This window comes from Pinus tabuliformis, chromosome J (assembly GCF_031772625.1).
Source record: "Pinus tabuliformis cultivar Carrire ecotype Pingquan chromosome J, CPIR1, whole genome shotgun sequence".
Classification (NCBI taxonomy): domain Eukaryota; kingdom Viridiplantae; phylum Streptophyta; class Pinopsida; order Pinales; family Pinaceae; genus Pinus; species Pinus tabuliformis.
In genome coordinates this window covers 1038705065-1038718674 of record NC_142295.1, presented here as the reverse complement: position 1 = coordinate 1038718674, position 13610 = coordinate 1038705065, and positions in this window count along the sequence as shown.

Below are 13610 nucleotides of genomic sequence, written 5' to 3'. Positions count from 1 at the left end.
AACGGGTATGCTCCATTTCACCTGGACCACACCAAGAAGAGAGCCCTGAGATTGAAAGCTAAACAATACCAGCTCATAAATGATGTTCTGTTTAAAAGAAATTACGATTCTGTGCTTCTTAGATGTCTCGAGAAAACTGAAGCCGAAAAGGTTTTGCAGGAACTTCACGATGGACCAGCAGGTGGACACTATGCTGGAGAAGCCACTGCACATAAAATTTTGCGTGCAGGATATTACTGGCCCACACTGTTCAAAGACTCATACAATTACGTAAGGAAATTCCAAGTTTGCCAGACTGCTGCAGGGAAACAAAAGAAGTCATCCATGCCACTGCAGTCGGTTAACATTGAGCAACCGTTCAGTCAATGGGGCCTAGACATAATAGGTGAGATCGTTCCTCACTCTTCTAAACAGCATAGGTATATCCTCACGGCAACTGACTATTTTACCAAATGGGTAGAAGCAGTTCCTCTCAAGACAGCTAATTCTAAAAACATTATTGAATTCATAGATCAATTTATCATCACTAGGTTTGGATTGCCAATGGCCTTAATGTTTGATAATGCATCATATTTTTCTGGAAATGCAATGACTGAGTTTGTGCTCAAAAGAGGGTTCAAACTAAAGTATTCTGCCAACTACTATCCGCAAGGTAACGGGTTGGCCGAATCAACAAACAAGAACCTAATCAGGATTATTAAAAAGACAGTCGACCAAAACCAAAAGAATTGGCACAAAGCACTGGTAAATGCCTTATGGGCAGATAGAATTACAAAGAAAGCTTCTATCGGCACTTCTCCCTTTAATTTAGTTTATGGGAGAGAAGCGGTTCTTCCTACTCACTTAGTCATCCCCTCTTTGTCCTTAGTTCAATACATCGATGAAGTACCTACTTCCTCCTTACAATTAAGACAAATGGAAATAACCAAACTAGAAGAACGACAAGAATGAGCTAAGAAAATCCATGCTCACCACCAAGCGCTAATAAAATCCTCTTTTGACTCAAACATAATGACCAAATTTTTTTTTCAGATGGGAGATTTAGTTTTAAAATGGGATAAGGCTCATGAAGAAAAGGGCAAACATACGAAATTCCAGAAGCTGTGGCTTGGTCCTTTTCAGATTGTAGAGGTCATAGGCCCATCGACTTTTGTGTTGCAGGATTTAACAGGCAGGAGAGATTCTCTGCCTGTGAATGGACAAATTCTCAAAATGTATTTTCCATAGAAGATCATTCTTCTATTTTTTGTAGGATAGTTTTAGTTTTATTTTTGTTTTTCTTTTCTTATAAATAAGACTGGTTGTGAATGATCATAAATAGTATTCATGAAAGAGCACACCATTTCTCTATCAGATTTTATTTCACTTGTATAAATAGCAAAACTTTTCGAAAAATCTGACTTTTATTTTTTCCGAAGAAAAAAAACCAACTTTTTATTAAGCATAATAAAAAGTTACATACTATGAGCCGCTTGCAATCCAGATGCAAGATTGTTCTGCTGTAGAAAAACACAAAATTCACAGTCCTTTTTGACTGTTTGTAGAAGGTTCATATATCTGACATTCCTCTATTATGGTCGTATATAATTCTGTTTGGTCTTCATCCTGATAACGAGTCTTTGGACACTAAGACATATGTACATTTTTGCAGGTTTGAGGTTTCCTTCAGAGAAGGAAAACAACCTCTTACAAAACTATTCACAGTTCTTCAGAAGTGCTGATATGATCAGTAATAAAAGGACACTATACTTGAGTTCTGGCATCAAACTGAAAACATAATAAAAATAAGACAGTGAACGGGGCTGTAATGACGGACATATCCGTGGCCAAAAAGCAAAAAGAAAGATGATGACGTTCTCACTGAGGCTGTTCAAAAGGTGGATCTGTCGAAACAATGGTCTGACCCTGCCTGTATTCAGTTATTGACCAGCTTCCCAAAACTTGTTGAGCACCAGCCTTAGAAAACCTGTCGGCATCCTCGTTCCTGTCCCTGTATACATGGCATATGGTGAAGGAGTTAAAAGATGATTTTAAGCGCTGTATTTCCACCAAAATAATCTTCAAAATTTGATTTTGACAAGCAGCATTTCCGTTGACCCAGTTGATGACGTTCATAGAATCACCAAAAATTTGGATTGAGAAAATATTTCGGTGAAGAAGCCAACATAGAAGAAGGCGTAGAGCAAATATCTCAGCAAAGTTATTTGAGCCTGATCCAAGGCCTACAGAGGCTTTAAGGGAATGATCTTGATTAAGGTGAATACACAGTCCTGCCCCTGCCTTGTTGTTCTGGGAGGCCCCGTCAAAAAAGGCCCAAGGAATACCCTCCTGGATGGTAACAGGCTTTGAGACTTTTTGGGAAGGTTTAGGAACGGGAACAGGAATGGCAGAGTAGATAGCTGCACAGTTTATCGCTGTGACTCCGATGGGGATGTCTTTATCTTGAAACAGGCTCTTATTTCTCACAATCCACACCCCCCAAAAGTAAATAAGAGGAAGAATTCTCATATTCCCTTCCGGGAAGGATTTCCACCACCTACTCCAAACTGCTTCCAAAGGTTCATCGCCCAGCTGTGCCTTGATGTTGAGCAGACTAGCTATCTCCCCCCAAATCTTTTTTGATTTAGCACATGAGATAAAAAGGTGATTAATAGATTCCTCTTCTGTTTTGCACAAAGGGCATCTCCCTGGTCCGACTAGATATCTGGCTCGCAAAGTATCCCAGGTTGGAACTTTCCTCTTTAGCATGCACCAGAGGAAAATCTTGGCTTTGGCAGGTCCATTAAGCTTCCATATAAGTTTCGACCACCAATCTGGATTGCCCCAACCTTTCTTTTGCATTAGGAAATTGTATCCTTCCTTGGGGGTATATTCCCCTGTATCCCCCTGCGCCCATATCAACAGATCAGGTTCGTTATTGAGCCTGACATTTGAACGGTGGAGTTCTTGAATGTAAGAACACCATTCATTCTTCCACCTGATATTTATTCCCAGGTCTTTTGCATTCTTCCAAGCCTGACCCCATATAGAGGATTGACCAATTTTCTCCACCTGGTTTAAAGTAAAAATTCCCTTGTGATCAAGATGCCTGAGCAAGCCTGGGGATAAGGCATAAGCTTCATTACAGCCTACCCAAGGATCCCTTCCAATCCTTCAATGTCTTCCATCACCTATCTTCCAAGCCAGCCCTTGTTCAATCACAGAGAAGGCTTCCACCGTTGCTTTCCATACAACTGAAACATTCTTTTTCCTCTTTTCCTGGCTTCTGATCCAGTCCTCCAGAGGGACAGGGTCTATATATTTTCTTCTAACCACTCTGGTCCAAAGATTTTCCGTCGAAATAAGTCTCCAACCTGATTTGGCTGCCAAAGAAAGGCTAAACTCAGGGAGCCTTTTTATTCCCCATCCTCCCCATTCTTTAGGTCTTGCCAACTTGTCCCAAGCTACCCATGGGAGAACAGAACTTTCTTTGGCCCCTACCCATAAGAATTTGCTACAGATCCTCCTGATTTTTTCCATCACACCTTTCGGAACCCAAGTTAAGGCTGCCCAGTAGATAGGGATGGCTAGAAGAACTGATTTAATTAGGGTTAATCTACCTGCTCTGGACAGCCATTTGTGACTCTAGTGAGAGATTCTGGCTTCAATCTTAGCAATGAGCCAGTTCCAGTCCTCTATCTTGTATGCTGATGGTTTTAACCAAAAGCCCAGATATTTAAAAGGGGATTCCAACTGTTGATGATGGAAGGGGAAAAGATTTAGCACCAAATATCATTCCCTTCTCTCAATATTTGCTGTAGAGACCTGAGATTTCCTGTGATTAATCTGCATGCCAGTAGCTTTCAGAAACAGATCAATTATGCTTTTAATCTCCTTTATTTGATTGATAGATCCATTAGTGAAAAGAAGAACATCATCGACAAAAAGGAGATGGGTAATGAAAAGATTAATTGCTACCTCAATACCTTTTACCTTCTCCTCTCTTCTGGCTTTATGAATCAGCCTGCTTAAGCCCTCTACCACTAGGAGAAAAAGAAGGGGAGATAAGGGGCATCCTTGCCTTAATCCTCTTTGGCTTTTGAAAAAAGGGGTGGCAGCTCCATTAATAAGGATCGCAAAGCTGACGTTGGAGATACAGCCCATTATCCAACTGATGAAAGAATAGTTGAAGCCCAAGTGAGTTAACAACAATCGAAGATAAATCTAGTTTATTCGGTCATAGGCTTTAGATAGATCAATTTTGAAGACCACTCCTTTCGTTTTCTGCTGCCTGACACTGTGAATGACTTCCTGGGCTACTCCTATGGCCTCATGGATATGTCTCCCATCCAGAAACCCGAATTGTTCCATTGAGATATTCCTTGACAGAATGGGAAAGATTCTTATAGCTATCACCTTTGCAATAATTTTGTATATGCAGTTGCATAAGGATATCGGCCTGAAGTCTTCAAAGGTCTCCGGATCATCCTTTTTAGGAATGAGGGCTATGAAAGTTGAATTGAAAGGCCTGTAAACTTCTCCTTTCTGTCTTGATTCTTCAACTACATCAGTTATTTTAGAACCTATAAGATCAAAGAAAAAGAGGAAGAGTTCAATAGTCCATCCGTCCGGCCCAGGGCTTTTTTCTTTAGCCATGAGTTTCATAGCTGCTTCAACTTCATCCTTGGTAACAAGGGCTGATAAATCCTCTGCTTTATCCTCTTCGACAAATCTTGGAAAGCATTGAGCAGTTCTAATAACCTCAGCTATTGTGGCTTCTCCCGATTCTGAGAAAAGGCTCTGGAAGTGTCTCTGACAAAGACCGGAGAGACCTGTAAAAGTATTTACCTCCCTGCCTTCTTCATCTTTTAGGCTCCAGATGGTGTTAATAGATTTTCTCCCTTTTGCAAAGTTATGAAAAAAGCTGGTATTCTCGTCACCTGCTTTCAACCATATAGCCCTGCTCTTGAGCCTCCATTCTTCCTCCTTATCCAAAAGAATTTTATTCTGAAGCTTCTCCAATTGAAGGATTTTATCCTTGGAGGCCTGCGAGATATAACCGTCCTCCTCAGTACTTTCCAGGATTTTCAACTCCTCCCTGATTCTGATTAATTCTTCATTCTGTTTGGACTTCCTATCCTTTGCCCAGGAAATAGTTGCCTTCTTCAGTCTCTTAAGATTCTCCATGAATAAGAAACTTTTGTCCTCCCTTGCATCCCTGCCCGGATGAATCCATGTTTCCACAAAAAGATTTTTAAAGGAGGGATCTTGAAGCTAGGAAGAATTAAATTTGAAGGGGGAAGGAGGCTTAGGGGGAGGGCAAGAGATATCAAGGAAAATAGGGAAGTGATCAGAGTTGCCAATTTCCTCCACCCACTGCTTGAAAATAGGAGCCTTTGTGATTAAACCTTCAGAGAGGAGGAACCGGTCTAATCTTTTTGCAATTCGATCCTCCCCGGTCCTTCTATTCCTCCAAGTAGGTTTCAATTTTGAAGGGGAAGGGTCTATGAGATTGTTATCCAAGAGAAGATTGAGGAAGAAATCCGACAGGGGGTCTTCCCTTGTTGATGGACCCCATGCTTCTGTGCGCCCTATTGAAAAATTTAAATCACCTCCCACAATCAATAGGGGCGATTTCATCAAATATTTGTTCAACAATTCGTTCCAGAAAGACTCCCTACCTTGGCAGGGGCCATAAATATTAACTATCAAAAAGGGAAGGGGAAAATCTGGGGAAATGATCTCCATTCCCATTACTTGTTTCGACCCCCATAGGTTCAAGACCTTTATTCTACCTTCTTTGTAACCTATTGCCAACCCCCCAGAATGGCCTGATGAGTCGATTGCTATAAATTTCCAACCTGGGAGGAGAGAGTTTAACATATTTTCCACTTCCGACCCTTTACCCAGAGTTTCGTGAAGGAAGATAATGTCAGATTTAGAGGAAAGGAGCCAATCTCTAAGGACCAGTTTTTTAGGTTTGCTGGCAAAACCTCTGCAATTCCATGAAGACAGGATCATTTGATTACTGAGCTGGGGTTCTGCACCACTCTAAGTACCCCAGCAATAGAGTATTGTTTCCCATCAGCTACATCCAACTTCGCTTTTAGTTTTGCCTTTGATAGGTCCGAGATTCTACCTCTCTTGTTTTTTGGTACGCTTTGGTTGACCATAACCCCTAAACCACCTACAGAAACGGATGGCCCGGACTTCCCAACCATTGATCTGAGATTATAGGGGCATGGAGTCTGAGGGATCGGATGACCAAGAGGAGGCCACTTATAATCACTTTTTAAATCTAGGGAGGGCATGGCGGCCGAAAGGGTCTCGATATCAGGGGAGTCCGCCATTTGATCAGAGGTTTCGTTTATAACATTATTAGGAGAAGAATGCAGCGAAGGAGAAAATTGATGGTTATCAGATATAAGCCCAGGAAAAATACAAGAGGAATGAGGAGGATCTGTACACTTACCCTTCTCAGGTACTGAGGCATCGGGCTGATCATCACTTGAAACTTTTGCAATCTCCTCCTTTGAATCCTCCTGTTGAGCTTCTGGTTCCTTGATCACTTCATGAGGCTGGGAATCCACCGGTACTTCTGCATTCTGCCCCCCCTCCATCTCCATGTCTTCAGCGTTCTGCTCTGTCATGCCTTTTTCCTCTTGAGTCACGGGTCCTTGCCTGAAACCTGGATGGCTTGGATAAGGGGTCCTCCGGAATCGCCTTCTTCTTCTGGCCTGCGTGCAGTCCTTGGCAAGGTGACCGTATTCATGGCATAGGTGACATCGAAAAGGCAAATTCTCATAGTCCAATATCTGTTCGAAATCGTAATCTTTGTATTGGAGATTGATTTTCTGCGCAAGACCGTTGGTAGGATTAAGACTCACCAATATGCGTGCCATTGCTCTATCTTTGGTCTGCAAGAAAGACATATCTGCCTCCAGATACGTTCCCAACCTGTTGTCGATGGATTTGAAAACTGCTTCGGTCCAAAGGAACGATGGAAGACCCGGGGCCCTTACCCAAACCGGGAAAACGTCGGTTTTTTCTTTGAAGGCATCGAACAAGGGACTCCACTTTTTCAGCAGGACTGGTATATTGTCGATAATCCAATTCCTTCCAAGCACCCATTCTGCTGCCTCCTTGTCCTCAAACTTGAGCATAAGCTAGCCCTTAGCTAGTGCTAAGGCTTCAAACCCCAAGGGTCTGTCACCGACAAAACGATGTTCTCCCCATGTCTGCAAAAAGCCTGACGAGAACTTCTTACCTCTTGCCCTGCCTACCAGTGTGCACTCTGCCATTACTAGGGTTTCATCGATAGAGACCTCCATGCCAAGGATCAGGTTGCTCTCCAACTCCTGGGATCCAATCGGTCTTTGGGTTTTCCTTTTTCCCCCTTTTTTCCCAGCACCCTCCTCTGAAACCCTAGCTTCCTCAAAAGGACCAGTCCATTCTGGTTCCTCCAAGGGCAGAACCGATAGATTTTCTACCTTCGGGAAAGACTGATGAGGCCCAGAATTATCAGGTATCAGGATATCTGCTTTACATCTCCCATCCGACGGTATATTGAGACCTTCCGGCTCGCCCTCGAGGCTGCCAAACTAGCCACTACGTCCTCCATCATCAGTTTCATTTGTACATGAAGGGTTTCTCGATAGAGAGACCCTAGATAAAGAAGAAACTCTTTCAGAACCCCTGTTTCTGCCTAACCCAGAAGCAAACCCTAAATTTACCACATCCTCAATGCCTCCTGAAAGAAGAAATCTTCCCGGCCCTGCTCTGCCCTTAGAACTGGAGGAATGACCCGCTGTGAACACTCTACCCTCTGCTTCTCCACTGGCTGGCTGCTTTTGGATTACTTGTCTGTGAGCCTGAGTGGCAAAACTGTCATAAGCCTTTCCGGTTTGCTGAGACAACACCCTATTTCCTTGCGAAACCGGGATTAACTTGGAGTATTCGAACCCCCCGAAATACCGCTCCACATTTTGTACTGTCGGTTCCTTCCCCCAGACAGACAGGATGTCTTCCAATTCCGGGTCCAAGTCGACCAATTCGTTGGGGTTTACCATAGTTACGGGGAGCCGTTCCGAGATAACCGCCTGAGACAAAGCTAGATGCCAGCAACCCTTGACCTTACTCTGGTAAAATGGGAAAAGCGAAATTTACCTTTGTGGTTGTTGATGGAAGGATAACACCCATCTTCCTGCGAAAAACTTTCGAAACAACCTCCAGCTGCCAGTCGACTCAGGTAAACCTATTCCTACTCCTGCTGCTGCAAACAGACAACGACAACTTGTTCCCTACCCGTGCCCTGTGCGAGGTTCCACCCGTAACCCTAGCTGCCAAACCCTAGCCATCTCCCCCTCATGTAGATTCTGGTCAAATCTGACTTTTATTATTGACAAATAGAGTTAACTTTAACCTGAATATGATGTTAGTTTCAACTTCGAAAATCTTGGATGAAAGCAACTTTTGGTAAAATATTGTTTTATGCCAACACAATGAAAGGTATCATCAATAATAAAATAAATATTCTCTGTAAAACTGTTGTTTTCAAACTCTATTATTGTCGTCCAGAGCTTTCTTAAAGAAAAACAATGACTTCCTCCCTGCTGAGGGAAATCGCAGCATCCAGAGAAACAATCCGAGAAAACACTATATCTCAAAGAATAAGAGGTCTCATCACGAGCCGGCTTATCATGATCACAGATATTATAACTTGCTGACTTTGCCAATACTGTCTATCTAAACAGGGCAACGACTCAACATTGTTGCAATCAAAAGACAAGGGGTCTCATCACGAGCCAGCTTGTTCAGCAGAAGTGTAAATCAAGTGAATGACTGTGTCATAATTTGGCCACCAAACCAAGAAATTGTTCTTTAGAGAAAAAAAAAAAAAAGAAAAAAAAAAGTGTCAAAAGGATTTTTCTCTGAAATGTTGTAAATAACCTCAAGCAGGAAAAAGGATCATTGTTGGATAACATGGTAACCCTGTCGAGGCTATGGACGCTTGCAGGCAGCAGAGGCTCTACCTACGACAAATGAGCATTTTAGAAAGCCAGTACGCAGAGAAGACCTTATTTTGTCTTTAAAAAGGACCGAGTAATGTCTGGTATGAATGCAAGAACTAACCCAGAGGAAGCAGACAATCGGAATAAAAAGGTTGTGACGAAATACCATTGACAGGATAAGGGGTAATATACTCTATCTGTCCATAACAAAATTTAGACATACGAAAATTTTTCTGTTTTGGAAGTGAAAATGCAATAGAAAAGCAGAGATAACTGGTTCTTCACAGTGAATCGCCATTGTTGTGGTCACCAACAACCCCCCCCCTTTTTTTTGATATTAGCAATAACACCAAGCAAAGGGGGGACCCTGAATAAAAATCCAAAAAATATTTTTGTTAAAGTTTTTGTGTTTTAGACTCCCTAAGGCTTGATCGCATCGCAAAGAGAGAGTGAAGCGTTTCCTAAGCGCAAAAAACAAGCTACGAAGAAGCGACGCGAAGTTCATCGCGTCGCATACATTCAAAGCGCTCTTAAAAAGGAAAATCTTAAGGAATCGCCGATCGCCGATATGCGACGTCGCATATCGCAACGTCACTTGAAACAGCATAAGTAACTGAATGAAAATCTGCGATCTGCGATATCAAGGATCTGCGATCTGTGATATTGGCAATTTGCGATAACACTTAATGACGTCGCAGTCCTCGATACTGCAATTCCAATCGCAGAAAGGACTCATCGCAAGAATTCTCCGACATAAACGGTAAACCCAAAATTGAGCGCGCACCTTAAGGGAAATTAATGATCGCATGCTTGAGTATCCAAGAATGATTGTATCGCGTTTTTCGAAGAGTCAAATCATGATGAGTGTCAGAATTACACATTCATTAGAACTTAATGCTTTCATGTCAATCTTTTCGTCATTTCTCTTCTTCTTTGCGTAAACTGCAAGACATGTAACTGATATAAATCTATATGCAGGAAACATCTAAGGAAAAGAGGAAAGCGCCAATGGGGTAACAGAGAGAAGATGCCTCCGCAAATGGATGCCGCATGCAGCAGGACCGCGGATTCCAGAGTATCACCCAACAGGCGCTGATGAAAATAGACTATCTAAGACTCAGAGTCAAAGGCGCACAAAAGCAGCGTGTTTGCAAAAGATCTTGAAGCTCAGACTGGGTAAAGCAAAAAGAGAAACGCAAAAGAAGGAGGATGCTCCAGAAAGGCCTGGAACAAAGAACGGAAGCAATTCTCGATACAGGGGATTGTCCAAACAACGCGACTCCTAACTCATTGAGTCATTCGCACGACCGGAAACCGAAATAGCAACAGCAAAATCAGTTCGAAAGGAACCTGGGTTGTACTAAGTATACGCACAGCGAATACACCCAGCTAGAGAAAGGTTTTCGAAAATATCTTCTAGTCTGTCAGAAAGAGGTGCCAGCTCTTGTTGTTTCCACTTTTATCACTCAAACGAAAGAAGAAGACAACCAGCCGACTCTTCCCAGGTAAACGTTGCATTGCTTACAGCACTAAGGAGCAGATACAGAAACGGTTAGAAATTAGATTTGATTTTTAGAAATAAATTTGCTTTTAGTAAAAGGGCGGTCATTTGAAGCCGTTCCCTAAATTTGTGTAATTAAGATTAATTAGTTAGTAGTATTTAACCCTTCTCATGGCATTTGGAGAAGGGTCCGGAAATCTGTCAAAAAAACTTGTCCTCAGAACATGCACTTTTGCACCCTCGGAGGGGGTTTTTGATGAATGGATGGATCGAGATTTATTTATGTTTGCATTTTAATGTCTGTTACTGATGTTGCACTTCTGTACTCTTAGCAGATATTAGAACAAGTAGAAATAAATCGTTATTGCTTGAAGTTTATTAGTGAAATCAGTCATAAATGGTACTTTTATCTCTTGACTAATTTCTCCTTATATTCCTAAAGTGATATGCAGGTGAGTTCTTTATATGTTAATGTATGAATGTGTGTATTACCATTTGGCACTTCTGTACGGTGGAGTCATTTATTTGTGCTTGACATATGAATAACTAATTATGCGATATGCTGTTCACAACTGTTTTGCCTAACTTTTTATGCAAAATGGTTTATCTTAATGGATTTCTATTCTTATGATAGCTGAATGATCTTTATTACCAGCTATTGTTCGAAATCTTTTTAGATCGCATAATAGAAGAAAAATACCCCGGGTTAGCGTAGATTAGATGTATTGTTTTTCATTAGATTACGATAGCATAGAGTTAGTTTAGAAGTTAGAATTAAATTAGCTTAAAATAACCCTAGATCAATACCATCAAACTCTACACACACACACACCCCTCACATTGGGAAACTAGTCCCATTACCCCCAGTCAGACCCGCTACTCCAAACGGGCAAGGAGCCGCCAACCAGGTTCCGGACCGGGTGGGTATCCCCCTTGTTGTTAACCTGATTTCGGGGCCCTCAACAACATCAATTTAAATCAAATAGAAATGTACCATAGCAAGAGGTGACCCATAAATTGTACACATGGTTTCAAAACCAATTCTCATGTCTTGTTGCAACAACTCATTTGTTGGCGTAGTTCCATACTTTGTTTCCTGCATGTTTTAAACTCCATTAAAAAGCATGATTTAATATAAAGGTTTTTTTCATTCTATTAATTATAAATTCAGATAAGTAAAACACCATAGATACATATAAATTCCACAATTAATTTTTTATATGCCAACTTGTACTCACAACCCATATTTAATCAAATGTTAATCAATTCTTCCGATGGATCTTCTTTGTATGTTAGCACATATTTGAAGACATTCAAGGATGGTTGTTGTAAAAAAAATTAAAATATACAAAAATGAAACCTTGAGTTGTTATAAGGAAATATTAACAATTATTCACAAAATTTGATATCAATCATTTTCTTCCTTGTCGTCTTGTTTTATGTGCTGAATGAGTTCCATTTTGCTTTATTTTCTACAAGAAAACACTTGAAAATTAATATTTAATGCTGAATTGTTTTTTATATATCTAAAAATTCAATCATGATTACATACATTTGTAACACGTTGTTATTGAGATGGCTCCTCCTGTAGTGCAATTATGTCCATTTATTTGACCATCTCCTTCTACACTTTTTGGACGTTCCTATTGGGATTTTTCACATATCAGCTCCTTGATCCTTTAAGATTTTCATAGTATTCCTTAAAAAAGTAATAAACTATTCTTGTATTGATATATAAAATTTAATACAACAAAATTGATATTAATATTAAATGAATGGTATGTAGGAATATATAAATATAATTCTCAAAAATCATTTTAATTAGGAATATTACCTTTTGAATGATTTTGTTGTTATTCTTGTATGCTTTTTCTATTGCAAGTTTGATATATCTCATTAACCATTGCTCTGGAAATGCTTCCTGTAGTTTAGATATAATTTGGTTCTTGGAATCATTGGATTGATTTTTGTATTGTAAGTGGAAAGTAGATATATAAGTTCGTTCCACTATATCCCTCATAGTTTTGTAAAAAACATTCTCCCTTTCATTAACCTCCAATGCCACTCTATATGAGCTAAGGACCAATTCATCGTCATTTACATGTTCTATAATTTTTATTTTCTTAGAATGACACTAATCTTTTCCTTCATTGTTGCTCCTTTTAGAACATTAAGCATATATGAATTAATAGATTGTTTGAAACATGTCATATAGTATTATTAAGTATATTATTAATGAAAATGATAAAAAATAAAAATAAAACTCATATTGAATATTATTTTTTCATTCACCTGATTCATCCTTTTGTAATTTTTATATCACAATTTTACGCTCTTCTGCACTTAGATTATAAATAATTTTATTGACCTTCTTCATTTTGTGGTCTACATGACACACACTAACCAATACATATTAGTTAAACTTACATATAGTTCAAACATATTAATTTTGTAAAGTTTACAAAAAACTTGCCTTCTTTGCTTTTTTTGATGTGCTATCTTTGTGTTGATCAATATTTTTGTTACTTGACACCTTCTTAGACATTTTTGTCATTATAAATATACGACCTATACCATTCAATATAGAATCCATTAAATATATTTTATACATAAATCAAATATTTTTCAGCCAAAAAGAGCTTTGGTAACTGATGTGTTTATTTCAATCAGCGCATCAATGTGTTTAAGCCAATAAACACAATGTGCGTTTAATTGTTCAACACCATTGGCGAAAAATAAAATTTTAAATAATTTTAAATTATGATGGTGCGATTTGTAACGATAAAAGGCACCACAATGAATTAATGATGCTATTTGGCAGAGGCGTGCCGATGCATTATATTACACTAGGAACACCAATAAATGGAGTGGACAGAGCCGAACGGGTTTTAATACACTGGTGCATTGTATGACACAGGGCTCACCTGTGCATTATATTACGTTAACGCACCACATAACTTACTTCGTTTAAAATAACAAACAAGGCCGACAAAGTTTGGATCTAATTCAATAAGTGATTCCCCTACTTTACATGTCAAACACCCTACTCTAGTAAGTACACAAACCCATGAAATCTAAAATACCTAAGTGAAAGACCTTAATTGTGAATTGGTAGAGGG